Genomic DNA, 15,222 nt, shown 5'->3' with positions numbered 1-15,222 from the left:
GTAGACAAACACTTGACTCATATGCTTAAGGTGAAGCAGGTATAAGCAAACCTACTACTGCCAGTCATATAAAAGTACAGCACAAACAACTATGTGCAGTATAGAAAACTTGATAGCAATGATAGGTAATCATGCTACTGCTTTACACAAGTTTTTAAAATAATGATAATATCTAAGAAAAATATTTTTATCATTATTTTAGAGTATATTCACATATACATACAAACTTTTTAGATATATAAAATATACTTGTACATATGTACAAACACACTACACATATGTGTTTGTTAGTGTTAGCTATAAAACAGCCTTGGACTGGTCCTTCAGGATGATTCCAGAAGAATGCACTGCTCTCATAGAAGATGGCAGCTCAGTGAGTGTTGTTGCCCCTGACAACTGTCTAGTGGGACAAGATGTAGAAGTGGAAGACAGTCATATTGATGATCTTGATTATGTGCAGGTCTAGGTATGCTAGTGTCTTAGTTTTTAAAACAGAAAAATTTTTAAATAGAAATATAAAATAAAATAAATAAATTTAAAATTAAAAAAAAGTTTGTAAAATAAGGATATAAGGAAAGAAAACAATTTTGTACATCTGTACAATGTTTGTGTCTTAGGCCAAGTGTCAAAAAGTTTAAAAAATTTGTTTCAAAATAGAAAAAAATACAGCAATCTAAGTTTAATTTATTACAGAAGAAAAATTGTTTCACTATAATTTACTGTAGCCTGGAGTACAGTTTCTATAAAGTCTACAATCAAATACAACGATGTCCTAGGTCTTCACATTTGTTCCCCATGCAAATTACTGACACCGAGAGCAACTTCCAGTCCTGTAAGCTCCATTCATGGTAAGTGCTCTATAGAAGTGTGGTTCCGTATATCGTCTATATTGTTATCTTTATTGTATTTTTCCTATGTTTAGATGTGTTCATATACACAAATACTTATCATTGTGTTACAGTTGGTTATAGTACTCAGCATTGTGACATGTTGTACAGGTTTGTAACCCATGAGCAAAGTGCTATACCAAATCTCCTAGGTGTGAAGTGGGCAATACCCAAGCATAAGTGTAGCCAGTGATGGGCGCACAGAAGCAAACTTTCCTGATACATTTCTCAGAATGTACTCTTATAATTAGGTGATGAGTAATTGTGTATAGAAGTCCCTGAAGATTTCAGTAAAAATCTGTTAAAACTAAACATTTGGTAAAGACGCAGGACTGAATATCAACCTACAAAAATCAGTAGTATTTCTCTATATTAATAGTGAACAATGTGAAGAAGAAATTTTAAAAAATAACAACATTTACAATAAAAACAAAAATAAACAAAATATTTAGGAATAAAGTTAACCAAGGAGGTGCATACTGAACACTACAAAAGATATATGAAAGAAAACTGAAGAAGAGCCCTTCTTTTCCAACTGCCTGGTGGACTGAGGCCCAGAGAACACTTGAAAACTTCATGTGGAAGGCGTTTCAAGATGGTGGAACAGAGGAAGTCACTTTCTTGGCTGCTCTGTGGCATGCAACTAAGAAAGCAGATAGGTAGCTTCTCAGCAAGGTGGGTGCAAAAAGAGCAGGGGGAGGAGGTTTATTTGGAATTAATACTGGACAGTGAAAGCAGATCAGAGACTCAGGAGGTTGGATATAATAAAATAAGGAAGAAATCCCCAGCACCACTGCCACTGCCACCATGAGTGGCACCACCCGGAGAGGTTCCCCCACAAAAAAAGTGAAGAGATAAGGGAATTAAAGGAACCCGCATTTTTAGGAGGCCTGAGGCATGTCTGGGTACAGAGAAATCAGAGATCAAAGACATTGCCATATTAACCTAAAAGGCATGCTGCATAATATCCTAGTTCGGGAAGAAGCTGCATTTCTTCTGGCTGCCCGCGGAGCACAGAGGGGGCAGGCATTTTGCATCTGTTGCACAGAGTCTGGCAGCTGGGGGAGCCAATTCTTGGCAAACCCATACAGGGCCCAAAATACAGGCCTGACAAACCCACACTGCATGACATTTCCTCCTGAGTGACCAGGAGAAAATCAAACACGGAGAGGTTGTTTACAGAGGGGAATCCCAGTCCTGTTAACCTACCTGGCTCTCTCCTCCCCATTGAGTCCATTGGCATGGAGGACCAGATGGGAGAGAGGAGTCCAGCTGCAGATTTGAAAGCACAGGGACAGGAGTGATTGGGTTTGGAAACTGAAACTGAGACCAGGAAACCCAGAGTTCACCGGTGATGGAGGGGATTAAGGATTGGCTCTTCTGCTGCACAAGTGGAACCCAGGGGAGATTCCTGGGGTGCAGTCTCCCAGCATGACTGGCAACTCCTGGGCCCTGGAGGTCTGCCTATTTAAAATCTTTAGACTAACTGCCATTCAACACAAAACAGGGAGCCTACCTAAACCTAAACCTGGCCTCCAGGAGCTCCGCCTACAGTATTTCCTCTTACACTCCAGTGACCCCACCCTAAGGGTGGAGCAAATATCACACTCTAGTCCAACCCACCTAACACTGCTGAGAGGGGAAGCCAAGAATTTCTGCACTGCAATGGAAAAAATTCTTTAACTTTTCATTAAGATTTTTTTTTTCTTTTTTCTTTTTCCCTCTGTTTAATGGTGACCTGGATGGTTCATGGACATTATAAATATTTGTTTCTTTTATTCTCATTTCTAACATTTTTTGAAAGCAGTTCTTTTTTTTTTGTTTATGTATTTTAAGGACTAGGATGTTTGATTAGTTTATTTTAGTTTTGTTTTGTATTCTTTTTTTGTCTTTGATTTGTATGTTACACATTTTTTCCCTCACTTTATCTGTTTCCCTTGATTCTCTTTCTCTCCTTTCTTCGATAACAGCCAAACTATATTGTTCTCTCTTTCACTCCTCCTTTAATGTTTTATTTCTATTTTCTCTCCTTCTATTTCATAATCATCACATCCCACATCTCTTCTGTTCTCTCCCAGTTTACCATTCAAAATTATAAACCCTTTTGCAAACTTACTGTTTTTACTGGAGGCAATAACTGATCACATCATTTCTATTTATTGTGATAATTGACATGATAGATGTCATAGCAGGAACTATTTGGTTTATTGCTGTATATTATTTTTATTGGTGTTATTATTTCTCTCCCTCTACATGGTGAGGTACTACAAACCTTCAGCAACATTATACGTCCACAGTGTAGACACTCTACTGCCTCAGAACCTTACTGTTAGATGGTTAGACACAAAACAGAATGAAAAAGCAAGGGTGGGAGGCGAGAATTCTACCACTGAACCACCAATGCTCCAAGCGGTAACGCGCTCGCCTGGCATGCGCGGGGCGCTGGGTTCAATCCTCAGTACCACATACAAATAAAATAAAGATGTTGTGTCCACCAAAAACTAAAAAAATAAATATTAAAAAAAAGAAAAAGCAAGGGAATAAATTGCCCAAAACAAACAAAAATACTTCAGTAACAGAATCCATTGACACCACTATGGAAGAAATCTCAGAGAAGGGGTTTAGAATAGTCATAGTTAAACTGATCTGTAAGGTGACAGGCAATATAAGGAATGAAATCAGACAGAAAAAACAGGAAGTGAAAGATCACAAACTAGAGATTCTGAAAAATAATCAAGCAGAAAATTGAAGAAGATACAACTAAATTGAAAGAGGTTACATATTTATGAATTAGAAGAATTATTATAGTTAAAACATCCATATTATCCAGTGATCTGCAGATTCAAAGCAACCCAATGAAAAAATCAATGGGATTCTTCACAGAAATAGAAAAAAAAAATCAATTTTAAATTCTCTCTATGAAAACACATATACACACACACACACACACACACGACACACACAACCATGACCCCAAATAGCCAAAGCCATCTTAAGGAAGAAAAAAAACTAAAATAAAAAACAAAAAAATGAACAACAACAACAACAACAAAACACTGGAGGCATCACACAACCTCACCTTAAGATATACTACAAAGCTATGGTAACAAAAATAGCATGATACTGTCATAAAACCTGACACATAAATGGATAGAACAGAATAGACAACACAAAAATAAATCCACACACTTAAAATCAATTGATTTTTGAAAAAGATGTCAAGAAAACACAATGGAGAAAGGAAAGTGTTCAATAAACAACACTAGGAAAACTGAAGATCCAAATGCAGAAGAATAAAGCTAAACCCTTCTTTACTATATACAGAAATACACTTGAAATGGATTAATGATTTAAATGTAAGATTCAAAATGATTAAACTACTAGAAGAAAACATATGAGAAATGTCCAATAATATTAGTCTGAGCAAAGGATTTTTGGATGAGATCCAAAAAGTACAGGCAACAAAGCAGAAATAAACACACAGCATTATATCAGTGTAAGAGTTTCTGCACAGCTAAGAAAGCAATCAACAGAATGAAGAGTCAGCCTACAGAATGGAAGAAAAATTTGCAAACGATGAATCTGATAAGCACCAAATATTTCAGTAGCACAAAGGAAAAAGAACAACAATGATAAAATATCCACAAATAATCCAATTATTTTTTAAAAAGCACAGAGTTTAAATAACTTTCCCAGTGATATAGCAAATTGGGAGAATTAACATTCAAAATCTGATTATCCCAACTTCACAACTCAGCTGCTTCCACTAAAATGCTTGAGTCCAGATAATATTTATTCTTGACTTTGAAAAATGAGGGCTAGTCATCTTGCATTTTTGAAGAAAGGGTTAACTTATCTTAACATAGTGATAATTCAAATGGAAGATGAATTTAACAATGACAGCTGCTAGGATATATGAGGTGCTAATCATGTGCTAAGTGCCTCATATGAATTAACTCATTTAGACCATGTTACAACCCTTGAGATGGAGACCATCATAATCCTTATTTGACAAGTGAGGACCTGGAAGCAAAGCAAGAATAACTTAAGTGAGGTTATTTACCTCATAAGTATTAGAAATAATCCATGTACAGGGCAATGATCAGGGTGGACACAGTAAATGGTAGACATTATTATGAATAAACCAGAGTTAATACCATTGAGTGAGCCAGTAAATGAATGATGAAAGTGTAGGGTAGAACCAGTAAAAAACCCAAACCTGGAAACTTACATAGTAAATAGCCATTCTGTGCAGACAGTATTGGAGAAGGGACCTTGGCCTACCTGATTGACTCATCTTCTAAAGAAAAGCATATATCAGAGATCTATGGCAAAAGATCCTGCTTCTATCCCTTCTATCCAATGTTGGCCTACACAAACAGCCTCTCAGCTCACCTCTGACAATACTCTTCATTTCTCCTTGCCTTTTCTAAACACAGAATTCAGTGGAGGGCTCTTTAGTTTTCCTCTCATTTTAGTTTGGTAAAAATCACCCTGCTTTAGGATTAGAGATCACAAACTATCTTTCTCATAAATGGTCTGAATCCTCTCATCTGGGTCCCTATCTATCTACATCTGCTGTTATGAACTATGTATTAACAATATACTTTTATTATTAACTCTATTTTATATTAACCATATATCATTAATTCAGATTTCAGAGGCAGTATAGGCAGAAAAAGAAAATACCCCACATTAACATTTGTAATAGTACAATGATAATGTGGAGATGTCAAGGTGTACCTAACCTCAGGTTCACAAATGCTGGATAGAATCTTTTTTAGATCTTGTTTATTTTCCTCCAATTTGGGTTATTTTCATATGCATATGCTATATTCATATTGTTTCATGTACTACTTCTCTTCTTGATTCATCATTCATTATTTTTTAATCAACTGGCCATAAGGTCACTCCCCATCTGATGTTTCACTCAGTTACTATGGGGATCAAACTTGAATTGTGGTCTCTTCTCAGCAATATTGGTGAAAGAAAATGCAGAGGAAACATAACTGAATTCAATAGGTTTAATGCAATGGGATATATTTAGAATATGTCTATGTGATGCAAGGTCTCTTTAAGTTAGATTTCTCCCTAGAGTAAATATGAAATTTACAATTTCATCTCAACATATATTTACAACTGTTTAGACTCTGTCTTCTAGTTGCATGGAATAACCCCTGCCTTGTCTTGTAAGGTTGGTAGTGGCAGAGCATTCCAAATACCAATTAGGTGCCTTAATTTGATTAACCAGCTCTCAGCTTGCAACTTCCTTGCATGGAAAGATTCTTTCTTAGAGTTGGCTCAGCACTATTTCTTCTGCATTTCTCACTTATCATCAGACCCTTCATATTTGCTCTTTCCTCCAAGAATATCAGAAGCCAAAATCATACCACCCAATTATAGACAACACCAGGAGGTGCTGGATTATGGATGGAACCCAGAGAGATTTCCAAGGATTTGTTTGCAGAGCATAACCCATGAGAATTAGAGGGTTCTTTGTGTGTGTGTGGAGAGGATCTTTTCTGTAATGAATTCTGTCTCTCTACCTTGTCTTCTGAATTGTACATGTGTCTTACCTTTTTAAGGACAAGAAACATATGTGGGTGCTTTCTTCAAAATGAAAAATAGAAATATGTTTTAATTTAAAACTACAAGAGACTGCATCTCTTCACAGAACAATCTTGATACTCAGCAATATTGGTGAAAGAAAATGCAGAGGAAGCATAACAAAATTCAATAGGTTTGATGCAATAGGATATATTTAGAATATGTCTATGTGAGGTAAGGTCTCTTTAAGTTCAAAATCAAATTTCTCCCACCTGCATTTTTTTTTCTTATAACTGAGCTACAGTCACAGACTCAGATAATGAAGGCTTAATTTTGCTCACTGACTCGTATATCCCAGTATCATAAACCTGTCTCACTGCATGTACATGAAAGCAATTGGGCAAATCACGGCAATTACACTTGGCATTAAAAAAAAAAAATCCACACAAAATACAAGAGGAAATTTCAAAAGCATAAGGTTAATATACCTCACTATCACCCAATGAACAGAGGTCCAAACTCCAAACAACAAATTGGTGTTTAAATGCTCATTTAGCAGACAATAGGAGGCAATGATTCAACACCCTTGGAAGAAGCCAGGTAGAAATGATTTTCAGTCAAAGGGGAATAATCTACATTCATAAGCCCACAGGTGATGCACCACTCTCTACCACAGCTCCATCACAGGCGATGAGAACTGCTATTTTCAGCCACATTAATGCAGCTGTGTCAGTTTGTAGGTGAATCAGTCTTGCTTCATCAGACACATCAACAGCCAGAATTGGCGCTGCCATTTTCCCTCTACTTAGACATATTTTCTTAATTGCCATCTTTAAATAATTACTCTTCCTCCTGCCTCTCCAAACCCATCCATCATGACTCATAATGGGGCTGGAAATGACCACGGTGGTCATTTTCTCTTGACCGTTTCTCCTGACTCCCCCTCACCCATTCAACATCCTCCACGCAAACTGCTCCTTTCCTTTCCTCCCTTCAAATTTTCAACACTTCAAAGTTAGCTCATCAAACTTGTATAAGCACAGAAAACCCTGTATAGACCTTGTAGCAAAGGAGATCTTTATTGTCATTTGAGCAGGGTATTTTTTATTTTCCTTTTTCTTTTGTACTGTCCTACAAAATATGGTCCTTCCATAGCACCTCTGTCCTTCCAAGTGCACCTCCTGGATGCCCTTTTCATATCACTTCTGCCACCCCTTGACTTCTACTAACCTCTTACTTTTCTTCAAGGAGAACCAGGCATGCCTTCAGTACTTCCTACAAAGCTTACTTCTCCTGTGGGACCTTGGCAGCATGACATTGCTGGTACAAACACTGACTGAGTATCTACTAGTCCTGCTGAACCACAGTCTGCCACTGCAAGTCTTCCAGTGACTAAAGAATCCCCAGCTCATGCTGTAATTCTACAACCCTCAGCTACATCAAAAAGAGATTCATCATCGAACTGCATGTTTATTCTCATTCTCCTCATCCCCCTTTATTTTTTCCTTGTAATAAGGGGGAAAAATGATCATATATATTCACCTAAACTCACAAAATCAACAGTCCAAAGTAAAGGAAAAGAAAATCAAACCAACATCCTTAAAAGCTAGAATCTAAACTTTAAAGCATAATTGGAAGAGACTACTTATATTGAACTTTGATACAGGATTTCTCTTTGTCTTCATTATTCCAAACAAAACATAGACAATCTTCACTTACATACTATTATTCAGTTCATATGGACTGTGGAAAAGCTTCTGAAATGATGTGCCACTTACACAAATGCACACCCACATACGCACAACATCATAATAGTTTTAATCAGATTTTCAAAAGAGCTGATGTTTTTCTTTTTTTAAATCAAAATACACAAACAAATTCCTGTAAAACAATGATTCATACCTATTCCTTTTCTTTTTTTAAATTGATTTTATTTTTTAAATACATGACAACAGAATACATTACAATTCTTATTACACATATAGAGCACAGTTTTTCTTATCTCTGTGTATAAAGTATGTTCACAACAATTCATGTCTTCATACATGTACTTTGGATAATGATGCCCATCACATTCCACTATCATTGCTAATCTCCTCCCCGCTCTAGCAATTTGGGGTTGGCAGGACTTTTAAAATATGCATAGGCAACCCTATACAAGGATTTAAGATGTGACTACAGTTTGGGGAAAAGGGTCTGATCAGAAAAAAGAAATAAAGTATGCAAAGGCAAAACTGCCCACTCATCCAGGCACAATAAACAGTTTAGAACAAAAAACAAGAGATGATAACACTTGACCTATTAGTGCCTTGCTTATAGAGAATTGTTTTGAGTAAAGTTTATGAGATTTAATGAATTATTACTTTAAATTTCTAGGTCATCACGTCCTGGCTCACAGCTCTTTTTCAGAGAGTTTGTCTGACTTTTGATGATAATCCACTTAATAAGCAATAAGCCTTCTTCATAAATGGGTAAAAGAACAAAAGAACATACTGAAAGTGAGAGGAGATAGAGAAAAAATGCCTGCAGGGTCTTTGGAATTCAACATTACCTTTTTCTTTTCTGAGCAGACATACATATGCAAACAAGTTACATGACCTCCAAGTCCAGTTTGAAGCTGACCACCACTTTCTGTATGCATTTCCTGGCTTTACCATAACAAACTACTGTAAACTGAGTGGCTTAACACAGGAGAGATGTATAGTCTCACAGTACTGGAAACTGGAAGTCTGAATCAGGGTGCTGTCGGGCACTACCTTCTTCCTGGTGAGCCCCCAGGGGAAGATTCTTCCCTGCCTCTTCTAGCTGCTGGTAGCCCCAGGCATTCTTCAGTAAGTGTCAAGAGAGCTATGATCTCTGCCTTCATCTTCACATAGCTGTCTTCCTTCTGTGTCTGTGTCTTCACATGGTATTCTCATCTTTCTATATGTGTCCATATTTCCCTCTTCTTCTTCTTGTTCTTCTTCTTCTTTACTGATGACAGAATTTTTATTTGCGAAATAAAAAGTGTTAACAAACAATAAAATAAATCTGTTACTGTGTACCTTACGATAAATGAGAGAACGAACAATTGGAACAAAAGCTTTCCAACAATCTTCACTTGAGCCTGACAGCAGGACTATTCAACTTATTTTCCAAAATATTCGATCATCAAACCTATCATTTACTCAATTTTCCACTGACCTTCATGCAGGTGTACCTTTCTTTTCAACAATATCAATAATTACTTAAATATAAAATGAACTAGATATTGTATTTAAAAGGTATAAAGCAAGCAAGCGATGACTATATGTTCTATACAGTTGTCACACTTTAGATTTCAATACACCAATAGGTTAAAAGCAAAAGATGGGAAAATACACATGAGAAATCTGAAGTACAGCTATTAATATAAAATACATATTTTCCTCTTCTTATAGGGACACACATCATATTGGATCAAGACACACCCTAGTGACATCATCTTAATTTGATCACAAGGCTATTTTCACAAAAGGTCATACTCGCAGGTAAAATAGATTAGGACTTTGCCTCAGCAGACCTTTGAGGGAACATTTCAACCCATAACACCTTGTTAGCTTGATATTTTCTGAGTGCAATGACATTAATATTAAACAGATAAATTTGGAGTTGGAGCTGTGTTGCAGTGAAGTTCGTAATTAGGAGGAGAGGTCAATTAGCCATTTCAGGCAGAGTCCCTGGGGTTTAGGCAAGAATGAGGCCACCACCTTGCGAGCAGGGCCTCCACTGTGTTTGGGTCATAAAATCAATTTCATCAGTTCAACAAAGGTGATCAGGCTATGAAAGATTGATTCATGCCCACCTAACTGACAGAAGACAGATTTATAAACCAACATAACTGTGTATTCATTACCAGTGAGGAATCTCCCTGGTCTGAGAGATGAACGTTCATGCACATGGGACATGTCCTTCTCCTAGGAAATTCCACTTGGAAAATAAATTGCAGATTAGCAGACTGCTAGTTAGGGATTAATACAAAAAGAGTTAGAAATGGCTTGGAAAAGACATTGAAGTTATAAAATATAGCTCATTTTCTTTTGTAACATTCCTTTTTAAGAAAGTTACAACTAAATAAGAAATTAGAATATATAGTATATAGTAAGCAATTAATAATGTGTATATATTAAGCAATTAATAATGCCCAGTGACCAGATTAGTGATGTCTAGAACCAGAGTCTCTTTCTCCTTGGTCTGTATCTGGGTTCTAGTGGCCTGTTCCTATTCTGAGTTTCCTTTTTCTGGATTCCAAGCAGCACTTTTATTTGCATTTGTTTGCAATACAGGTGAATGTTATTCATCTCTGCCCCTGACAGACTATAAACCCTCCGTGAGATGCCCATACTGCACTCATTTGTCAATTTCTGGGTCCTGAAGGAGCCCCTGATGCAGGAAACATTTCACTGTGCATCCAAATTGAAGTGAGCCTTTGTACCCCTATTCCTCCTCCATTTCTCTCCCCACTCTCTTTGATAGGAGCATCTATGTAGACCAAGATATCTTATCTAACACAATAATCAAGAACATTGTCCTTTATTTGTTTTTTTTTTTCTTTTCCTATCAAAAATACAACAGGCCTTCATACACACCATCTACATATAGGTGTCAAATCTTTTATCCGTATTCTCTATCCTCTTTGTGTAAGGAGAAGTGGCAGAAATCCACTGTCCAACATTTACCCATAGATGAGTCTGCATGCTGGCTCCTGGGCCAGGCTGGGTGAAAAGGGGCATGCTTCAAAAAGCAAAGTAGAGCAATGAGAACACATAACTAGGCAAGCTCTCTACTACTGAGCTACATTCCCAGCCCACACTGCTTACATTTCTTGACAGGGAACTTAAGCAGACATATCTGAAAGGCTTAATGCCTGTATCCATGGTGTCTAATCCACAGATAAATATTATGTTGGCCTTTCCCAAATAGTGAAAAATACACAAAGGAAAACACTGTATAGAATCTCATCAGTGTTAGAAAAACTAATACCCTGCCTTCTTGGTATTATCTACTAGGTTAAATTGAGTGTTCTGCTGAGAATTATTTGTACAGTATGAGCCAGCTCTGGTATCATCATGTGACTTCTGTCCCCTTAGGATTCTCTGAGAAATGACATATCTGTTTCAACACTCTGAAGTTCAAGATGTATATGATGTGTGCATATGAGATTTTAATGGAAGTAATTAAAATATTATAACTTTGAGGGGGATTGCTGGTGTTATTTCATCTGTTTGAGGATAAATTTAGCCTCATTGGATTGTGACAGCTCAAATCAAGAGTTTTATGAATATTACACTAGCATGAGCCCTCTTTTCATCTCTTGGCCACCAATACATTATCTGCTAATATTTGTTCTATATTAATACAGACATCAAAGGACAGATAAATTCAACCACTGAGAGCTGGAAGCAGAGATGTGCAGAGTATGTGGAATAAGACTTGAAATTTATTTAAGCACAAGCAGGAAAATCAATGAGCAAGGAAGTGTAGACCTGGGTAAAAAAGGGGGCATGGTGCTATGTGTACATTGGGTGGAGAGAGGCAGAGGCAAGGGGATATAGAAGGTAGAAGTAAATTAGAGGTGATTTTAAAATTTATTGGATGAGGAGACAACTTTAGACCAGCAAGCTTCCATAAAATGCAAAAGGAGACACCAGAAAATAAAGGTAATGCCTGTGAATAGATATTTGTGACATGGAGAAAAAGGAGAAATAGAAGTTTTTAAATAAGAATCATGAAATCCTAGGAAGGGAAGAAGTTTTCCATGTTCTTCAATATCCTTCCTTTATATGTTTATCCATTGTTAAATGTGCCAACCTAAACATTACGTGCAAAATTAGATATTCATCTAATTACCAAGAAGTCACAATTGGTATCTATCCTAAATCCTGTGTAAAGGGGGGAAATCATAGTATCTGCCCCCAAGAACAATACAACCAGTACACTACCAAGGAAAATATACAAACCATTGAAATAAAGAAAAAAGGTCAGTTCCTAGATATTAATGTAAGCATGTGCAAGAGACAATACAGTCATATAAGGGCCAGGATCTTTAGGGAGAGGAAACAGGAAAAAGTCCACACGAGAGACAGTCCCTGAGCTAAGACTTAAGAACAAACACCATCCACAAAAAAGACCAGATGAAAGTATAAGTAGGCAGAGGAGACACTGTGGGCAAAGAGCCAGGCTGAGCAGTCTCAAAGCCATGGATGGGTACATTCATGCCAAGACACACTCTTCTGCTCCTTCTACCACTCAGTTCTTCTGAGAAGGTTCCACCTTCTCCACCTGACTTTTGAAGATCCAAGGGCTTCAAGCTCTAAATGAAGCCACTATCCACTCCCTTATTATATCAGTAGTCCTTGAGCTTCCAGCCTCCAGGAACAACATGACAGTCCTACAGTTGGAGAGATTCTGTTGATCCCACACTGAGAGATCCTCCTCTTTGTGCCAGTTATGTGCTGAATTGTGCACCCCCTGCCACACACACAATAATTCTCTGAATGTGACTGTATTAAGGCATGAGGGCAGTGTGAGTGAATACGAATGGGACAGAGAAAGAGGGACAAAGGTTAGTGGAAACTACTAAGTTACATGGATTAGTTAAGGAAAGTATCTCCAATGTCATGCTGATATTTGTCCTAGATAAATGACAGATCCTGCTTGGAGATAACATACAATTTTATAAAAGGGACATCTGTTGAATGTTGATGAAAACAGAGGAAAAGCTACCAGTTCTGATAATGGACTAATAACTCCATTATATAAGACCCTGGAGAGTATTACTTGCCTAGTTTTATTTTTGATAGGCATATGATAACACAATCACAATCAGCTACATTACACTTATGTTCAGAAACCAGACTTTTAAGATTTATTTTTGTAACATGCCAGTATTATATTAAAGCATTTCCATTTTGAGATGTCCAGAAAGTAAACAAAGTAAGAGAATCATTAAGTGGCTGCGACTTTAGTTCATTGGCAGAGTGATTGACCTGCACATGTAAGGCTTTGGGTTGGATCTGCAGCACCATCAAAAACAAAAGTTAAAAAACAATAACAAACAAACAAAAAAACATTGCAAGTTCCTGAGAAGAGTAGTCAACCTGTGAAGAGAATATGCAGGGCAACTAACCACAAGGCCTTCAGCATGTCTAAGAAGAAACAAAGAAATGGCCAAGGATATGGTTATTAATTTGTAGAAGGAAGGAGAGCCTAAAAATATGCTCAGAGTCATTACCAACCACACACCAATAGAGAACAATGTTTTTCTGCAATATACTTTCTCATGAACAAGAAAACTGGTCTCCAGAGAAAACAAGGGGCATGAGCTACTTAGCCTCCCAAACATCACATTTCCCTTAAGAGAAAAATCAAGGAAAAATCTGCTTGTATGTTCCCCTAGGGAAAGCGTTTTCATCAACTTCATAGCCTTGGAAACCCTGTTTGTCTTGTCAGAAGAGAGAGGTGGGGGTGAGAGAGATCTTGCAAAATTTTGATCAAAATCTTGAAATGGTCTTGAAAAATCAGGTGGAACATCGGTCTGCTCCACTCACCATCTGCCTGACATTTTAGCTCAGCAGAGATCACAGGAAAAGATCATCAAAGGAGGGCCACTGACCAGAACAGTGAATACAGAACCATGGGATCTTCAATGCTGAACACCAGAACCCAAGGGTAAACGCTTGGCTATTGCTTGATGACACCTGGCTTGGTCCTCTTAGACACCACGCACTTGGTTGGCTTCGATGGCTGCTTTTCCTAATTTTCCAACATGCTTAAATTAGGATTGTTAGAGATTTATTGTAAGTTTGTGCAGGCTGCTAATTAAATGCTTCTTGCCACCCATTCCATATTAATTCATATGAAATTAGGGCAAGACTACAGAGCACTACTCCTGCAGTCTCCCATACTGACCTACCACTCTGCTCATGTTGACACTGATTATTTAATCTGAAATCTTTTCCCCACCCAGCATCCCTCCTCCTTCTCATCCTCTGAATAAAATATGGATCAGATGCTACAAAAATGCTATTCTTAGGAGCAACAGATGCAAATAGAGTTGCTTTTTCAATTATTCGGCAACTGATCCAATGGTTCCAAGACAGAAGCTAATTAAAATCTAATTGAAATAAAATCATTTCCAATTCTGTTTTCCTACATCGACTGCCTGAGTGGAGGGTTTTTTTTTTTTTTTTTTTTTGCTTTGTGGACAGAGCCTCTTCTCTCCTATTACTTCTTTCTGCTTTGTAAATAGCCATTCATGATTATATCACAGAACATCTTGGCTCATTGGAGGAAGGAACACAGGCAAGGAGGAGGAAACTCCTGGGAGAACTACAGTGAGAATATTTACTGTGAAAATGGCAGGCAAAAACAACAGAATGAAGATGGTGAAAGAAAGAAATGAGAATAGGGGTCAGAGCTATAATCAGACAACTCAGGAGAAGGGACAGGAAGCAGGGAAGTCGCAGGGTCTGGTGTATAATGTGAGCCAGTGGCCTTGAGGCAGGATGCAGCTTGCAAGTGTGGTGTCCTAGCCTCCCCAGGGTGCTTTTCAGATATGTCAAGTAGTAAATGACATTTAAAGATCAGGGCATTTTACTTAACTATGCAGATTTCTGGATTCCCTTGAAATATTAGAAAAATCAACAGCCCTGTGCCTGCATTCCCATATGGCAAGAGGGGGTTGAGGCCAGGAAGCAGCTGAACCCTTGTTGAGGTTAAAGACAGTGCCCAGGTTTTCCAGCTCCCCTGGAGCCCTTGTGTTCATCCT

General features: G+C 37.6%; 1 protein-coding gene across 3 annotated transcripts in view; it reads right to left on the bottom strand.

Annotated features, from left to right (window-relative positions):
• The window catches only part of Opcml (opioid binding protein/cell adhesion molecule like), a 1,182,194-nt gene that overhangs the window by 430,261 nt on the left and 736,711 nt on the right, over window positions 1–15,222 (bottom strand). The gene's annotated exons all lie outside the window — the stretch shown is intronic.

Source organism: Marmota monax, unplaced genomic scaffold (assembly GCF_021218885.2).
Source record: "Marmota monax isolate L192 unplaced genomic scaffold, Marmota_monax_Labrador192_F-V1.1 WCK01_AAM20220418_F8-fsc00062, whole genome shotgun sequence".
Taxonomy (NCBI): domain Eukaryota; kingdom Metazoa; phylum Chordata; class Mammalia; order Rodentia; family Sciuridae; genus Marmota; species Marmota monax.
This window is presented reverse-complemented; position numbering and strand designations above follow the sequence as displayed.